This window comes from Rhamphochromis longiceps, linkage group LG19 (genome assembly GCF_057381845.1).
Source record: "Rhamphochromis longiceps isolate RC_006_pf linkage group LG19, R_longiceps_female_GT1.1, whole genome shotgun sequence".
NCBI lineage: Eukaryota > Metazoa > Chordata > Actinopteri > Cichliformes > Cichlidae > Rhamphochromis > Rhamphochromis longiceps.
The window spans coordinates 8,366,970-8,374,051 of record NC_140575.1 but is presented as its reverse complement, the minus strand read 5'-3'; the positions used below and the strand labels follow the sequence as shown (position 1 = coordinate 8,374,051).

The following is a 7,082-nucleotide window of genomic DNA, read 5'->3' as shown; positions in this document are numbered from 1 at the left end:
CAAATATTATATTTTCAGCCACCTTGTGCTTTATTAATTAGTTTTACATAAATCTATTTTGTCAACAGGTTCCACACAAATGAATTAAGTACATCCAACTTATTTTTTTAAATTTATTTTATTGCCAACACATTCAGTGAGCATTTGTGTAAACCCAGTCCAAAATAAAACACAACAGCTCATTAGGGTTAGTAATTAACAGTATGTAGACAGATGCAACATCAAGACTTTAAATTAAATGTCTGTATCTACCAGAAATAGAAGAGAAAAAAAACGCATTGAAGATCACATAACACATTGATAAGATGACACTTGAGTTATGCACATGTGATGCTAGTAAGGTCTGTGAGTGTTTTTTTCTTTTAGTGTCTAAAATGGATAGCAAAGTTGCTATTTGCAATGATTGCTTAGGGTCAGTCCAGTAACACAATGCCAATGAAGTGCTTTCCTTTAACAATGCAAAGTGAAGTGTCCACCTCAACAGCCACAATTTAAAAAAAAAAAAAATGTAACAACAACAACAACAATAATAATAATAATAAATAGTCCACTGATATTAGCAATCAAAGAAAATTACATCACCATCCCAAATAAAACTTTAACAAAACATGCCAACATTATGGTCTAACAATAAAACAGCTTGTCAGCGTTCAGTTTTTTTGCAACAGCACAGCAGTAACCATTTAACACTCGCCACTGTCAACATTTATTTTACCAGTGTTTGGGCAAAAAACTTCAGATGTAAACATTTTAACATGGAAACAATTGTTCGTCTTTAAAAGTCCACAAAATATACATTCATCCTGCATTCCCAACTTGGATGATCTGATATCCTCGTGTTGGTGTTGTTCCCAGACCATCATGAAAATGTTGTTCCAGGTTCAACATTGCAAGTGACCAATCACATTGTTGTGACGTTATTCTATTCCAAGCCATTCGTGCATTTATGAAATTCCAATGTTGCAAGGACAATATCAATTCTGCTTACTGTTTATTAAAGGGTTACGGTTAGGGTCAGTTGATCGGCGGACAGAGGCGGTTTCACGCAGCTTAAGTACAGTTTTTTGTTTTACGCCGGTTTTTCCCGAAGTCGCAAAAGTATGACGTCACAACATTCTGATTGGTCACTTGCAATGTTGATCCTGGAACAACATTTAGTATGATGATCTGGGAACAACACCAACACGAGGATATCAGATCAACCTCCTAACTTACCCTTAATTTTAGTATGTATTGCAATTACCTTTACAATGCACACAATGTAACACAAACTGAATATGAACATATTTCTACCTCATAACAATATGCCTTGAACGCTAATATACACACCACCCTTCAACATTTCTGGTGCAGTATCATCTCTCAATTAAATCCTTTAAATCTCAATACTTTTGATTGTCTCTTAGCTTTCAGTCTTGAGGTTAACTGAGATTCAGTGCATATATCCCACCCATTAAGAGTGCACATGCAGAGGCCAGGTCTTCCAGGTCATGCAGGACACACTAGATGGTTATACCCACATCGGCTGGAGGAGTGCTGGCATCAGCTCTTTCGATGGTAAAGATAGCAAGGGTAATTTGTTCCAGCTCCCTCTGAACAGCTGTAGCTTAGACACAAAAACATAGAAAAATGGCATCCAGTTTTAAAAAAAGAAAGAAAAAGGGCCAAAGCTACCCTTTAATGACGTAAACACAATATTAGGAACATGCACCCCAGTGCGCCACTATTTTAGACTACAGATTCAACGATAAATATAAATAGTTTGGGTATACAAGAAGATTTCCCAAAACATTTAAACAGGTTCCATGCAAATTACAACAACAACAACATTACAACATGCAACAACATTAGTTATTCAAAATTTGGTTTAATACAGATAAAAAACTAAACTAAAATTACCAACCAATTATTCTTTGAAGAGGATGCTTGGGTCTTCATTCAGGTAAAAAGGTAGTGCCCTGAGGACACACTCCCTCCCCTTTTCAATGGTTTCCTTCTGTAGAGAGTGGCAGAGATACAGGAAGAGAAAACAGATATACTTTAGGATGACAGAAACTCACATTATACGCAAAATGAATGACATATCCACTGCACAGATAGACATGTACACAAGACCAACTAATCATCACATGGACATGAATAGTTAACCTGTTGGGCAGGGTTTCCACCACATTATATATGTCCATAATGGAGGTAAAGACAAACTAATACATCATCTTTTTTGCATTCAAAACATAACATAAAAACATTCACTTCTGGTTTAACCTAAATCAAGGGATCAGATTTTACATATGTTTAGGTAATTTAAATTTTCCAACGTTTTGAGTACCAAACTTTGTCTTGCTTAATATAAATGTAAGTGCACTGTGCAGCTACCATACACTAGCTGTTTAAATTTGAAAATGATCTTATTAGCCATAATATTTTGCTACCAACAGAATAACGCACCTGTGTGGCTGGGGCCAAAGTTTGTCTAATTTTCTTCCCTGCAACGCCTCCTTTTTTCTTGAAGACTTTTATGAGCTGGTCAGTGTATTGGTCAAGTTGTGTAAAAAGCCTTGGAACATGTGCAGCAGTAGTAATCCTCACATATTCTGCTTCCACCTGAAAATATGTCAACAAACACAACATACTGTACTGTAAATATACATACTATATGTACACATATACAAACTAAAACTAATGTAGAAAGACCTCATTAAAGCTATAATTTTAACACAAACATTTACACAAAATGCTAATGGAGCCATTACAGCTTTTATTGTTATTTATCAAGTTCCAAAAAATATTGATCACAGCTGATCTGAAAAGAATTTCATGCCTCAGGCCCTTGAACTGCAACCTTTACCATGGTTCAGATGTGGAGAAGAAATAACAGGGGCATGGGATGGGTCACAAAAGAAAACTTAACTTATAAAACAGTTTTGTTTTTAAAAGTATAACAGTTCACATACCACATACAAGCTCAGCAGTACCACATACACCACATCAGTATAGGAGGGAGCAGGTAAAGGCAGGATCTGAGATTTATAAAGAAAAAAAAAAATTAATTCCTTAATTTCAAGAAGCAAATTATTGTTTGAATTACAACTAAATAAAATACTACTCAGAAGAAAAGCAAGAGATTGACACTGCCATGTGCTAACTTTCTATAGAAGCAATTATCACCAGGTCTGTCGACCTCCATTGTCTGTCCACTCATATGTCTTGAATAATTTTATTAAAAAAAGTAAGTGTGTACTTTCACAAACTGTAATTTATAACTACATTGATATGTATAACTCCGCTAGGAAACATGCTGTATTTACAGACCATTTTTACATAATACAGATTACTGATAGAGCAGAACAATGGTGTCACAGTGGCTTTCGCCCTTGACTTTTTGGATTTTAAATGTCACTTTATGCTATCCTTGCTATCCTATTCGATATTTCCGACTCTCGGATTACAGAAAAGGAATCCCAAGAAAGCAAATGGAAAAATAACCCCTTGAAAGAATAACCCCATGAACCCCTGTAGCTAATCCCTTAATAAAACAAAAAACAATAAAAATGTTTCTTACACAGTCCACAAAATAAGCATGTCCAGGACCCAGTAAAACTAATGTAAAACAAGCACACGCAAACGATATAACATGTCTTGTAAGACAAACGCAAAATATAACCATGCTGGACATATAGATACTACACAACATAGTCAAAGAAAAAAGTGGTCTTACCTCTCAAAGAAACAGCAGCTTGGCGCCAAAACAGCCTTTTTCAGTTAAATTTGAAGTCTTGTGCATGAGCAGGCACAAGCCGTGAAACCTTCTTGTTCTGCGCTGTTTCATTACAACTGTTTTTGCATTACTGCCACCTTGTGGATATACAAGGTATATCGATCCTAATTGACTTAACTTAAATGTTATGCGATCAAGTAACACATTAGTATTATGTACGTTGAATAATAGACACAATTACGTAGACTTGATTAGAAAAACATATGTTAACTTAACAAAAACATATATTTTAAGTAAAATGAAAATAAATAATTAATATACACTGAACAATCCACCTCATTCATTTTTTTGAGTGTAAGAAAATGTAAACATTGTGTAACTGAAATGCATATTTTATAATACCAATAAAAAGCCACTATATCCACTAAGCACTATCAGCCTAACCCACTCACATTTGTTCATTTATTTGGACTGGAAATGTTTTCTTTTATTGAAGCAAATATCTGTAACGATGTGCATAAAACAGCACTTGGAAACAAATCTCAAATATTTCTATCATCTTATTTAAAAAAGACAATTCAACTTTCCCCCCCCAAAAAGGTATGGACAAAGACTAAACCCCTGCACACACAACTACAGCACACAACCCCCTCTAGTGGACATACATGTCCTGATGTCACGTCGGATTTGGTTTTATTACAACTTTTGTTTATTTACCTAACATAGAAACCGAAACAACAACATGAGAGCTTGCTTCTTCACCTCTAAAGTATACATTTGTCCAGGGCTGGACTGGGACAAGAAAAATCAGCCCGGGCATTTTGACTAGTGACCGGCCCACCAGGTATCATAGGAAGAGCCATAAAGTCTTTGAATGAAAACGAACGCTGTTGTGAGAGTGATGTACAGTCTTGTTGTTATATATGTATGATTTCTATACATTTTACATCAGATAAACATTTTGGTTGTAGGATTCAGATAATTATTTATTAAAAGCCAGACATTTTAAATGAGAATAAGAAAGAAAAGTATTTCTTTTTGCCCCCCTCTCCCTGTTAATGCCCTACCTGGCCCCTTGGCAGAACTTTGCTAGACCCGCCCCTGCACAGTTACCAGCTGTCAGCTACATAGAAAAGGCTCCTGGTGTTATTTGTCTCTCAGAAACAGTTCATAACTTCCCTTCAACTCATTCACGTCACCTAAAAGGTAAACCTGTTTCTCCATCACCTGTTCAGCTCTGATGATTCAGTAAGGACATCTCCTGGTTTCATCTTCATGTTTCCCTCTCACCAGATATACAAACCGACATCATGACCAGCAGCTTTTACAGCTGTGGCTCCAGCAAACATCAGCTGATACTAGAAATTAATATTAAATAAATTCTAACAACAGCTGATCAAGCTTAAACGTCGACATCCGATGGTTTCCTCTTTCTGGCGCAAAGTGGGCGATAAACAAACGATAGACTGGACTTGCGAAAGAAAAGCCGATCAGCTGATCATTGATCAGTTTCATGATTGAAGTAGCAACAGGAGAGGGAGGCGGAGAGAATGGGACAAGAAGAGACAGCTGACAGAGTAAAGACGCAGAATAAATCCAGCTTTGTGTCTATGTTTTCTTTTTTTTACCGTCTAGCTGAAGTACGGGACAAATCGCGTTCCTTTTCACCATGTCGCGTCGTACCATCAGATTATGCCTGTGTGTTTCGGTTCTCCATATTCCATGTTCACTTCATGTTTTGTTTTCGTACCAGCAATAAAGCTGAGGTTTTTGAGTTTCAAGTTAGTGTCTGAGTCCTGCATTTGGATCCTCCTCTCCGCCTGCCCGCACACAGAGCCCTGACACTTATATGGCTTTCTCAGAGAAAGTAACGTTGCCCATTGTAAATGCGCCCCCATCGCGCGCCCCGGTCACACCCTCTTGCCAACCCTCAACTAAACCGAAAGCAGGTGAAGCGGGAAGAAACTGTGGAAGTTCTATCACCTGTGCGAAACCGGAGGTGAGTACATCTTTTCTCTTTACTGTAACTAGGTACGGTTTGCATACACGGACTGAATATCAATCTTGAAAATAAAACTGCGAGAGAAATCACTCTGCTGTCGCTCTCTCCACACACACACACAAACACACACACACATTTGTGTTCAGCGACATCTAATTTCTTATCTCAGCACGGTGTGCAGCATGTCCTTGAAATATTTAGTAAACCAGACAAATTGAAGTTTTGCGAGGCCTAAAAACGATCAACAGCAGATAAACAGTATATTTAAAGTCCAGGACCTGAGAGATGAGAGGAAATGTTCCCCAATTTTAAAAAAAACACGTTGTTCTCTGTTTTTCTACACTATCTTTTCTAATCTATCCGATATAAAATGTTACCTGTAATATAGCTTTAGGATGATCCTGGTGAAAGCCACAATGAATTGATTCTTTATACATTACTTATACAGGTTTTATTATGTAGGATCTAATTCACTTAATTATTATTTAAATCCAGAGATGGGAAGTAACAAAATACAAATACTTCATTACTTTATTTGAGTATTTATTACTTTTTACTTCTTCCAAACAGACGTGTTACTTAAAATTTAACAAACTTTGTCTTTAAACATTTCTTTTGTATTCGTTCTCACATTTGGGTAGATAATGGAATAACATGTCACAAATGATGGACAAGTCCACTGAGAACCCCAGCAATGACACGGTGTCCACCAAGAGCAACAAATCCATCAAGAGCGATGAGAAGACGTCGACTGATGGTGGCATAAATGTGGGCATGATGGGGAAGTTTAGAAGGAGCCCCCGGCTTCCAACACAACCTCCGTCACCCAGTGAGTACCGTTGAGGTCTTCATAAAATCTGCTTTCAAATGTAAGCACTGGTGGCAAGCTAGCCATCAGTGCTTACATTTGATGTGTCTTCTATGTTCAATGCCTAAAATCTTCATTGACATTATGAGTGTTTCCCAGCCTTTTGAGAGTGAGGGTTGCATATATTTCCCTAGAGGACCAGCATGAAAGCCTGTGTGAAGTCATTCCTCTGAGAAGTGGGTGCTATTGTACACACAGTATGTGCAGGTGGAAGGAGAAGTTGTGTGGGAAAAGTGCAGAAAGAGCAAAAAAAAGAAATCTATCAAGCTGACTGAAGGCAGGCACCATTACATTTAGAAACTGTAGGTGCAGAAATGTGTCCCCCCTGTCCAAGACATTAACGGTGATGTTTGATTATAGGAGACATGCACTGACAAAGCTCCACCATGGCAGCTCACTCTGTTTACTTTTAAGGGAACAGTAAAAGTAAATAGTTGTAATTTGTACATATTTATTTAGTTTTCTTTTGTTCTTTTTAAATGTCCTACAGGAAA

General features: G+C 37.2%; 1 long non-coding RNA gene across 3 annotated transcripts; it reads right to left on the bottom strand.

Annotated features, from left to right (window-relative positions):
- Nucleotides 1-1,302: 1,302 nt before the first annotated feature.
- Nucleotides 1,303-3,804, bottom strand: LOC146646134 (uncharacterized). Of its 3 annotated transcripts, none has more exons than XR_014908871.1 (5): nt 3,719-3,793; nt 2,955-3,020; nt 2,449-2,604; nt 1,904-1,996; nt 1,303-1,606 (listed from the first exon to the last, which is right to left on the bottom strand). It is a non-coding gene; the product is annotated as an uncharacterized LOC146646134 (long non-coding RNA). The 3 variants fall into 3 exon arrangements; XR_014908872.1 differs by lacking the exon at nt 3,719-3,793 and adding an exon at nt 3,563-3,705; XR_014908873.1 differs by lacking the exon at nt 2,955-3,020 and having other exon boundaries at nt 3,719-3,804.
- Nucleotides 3,805-7,082: the final 3,278 nt, after the last annotated feature.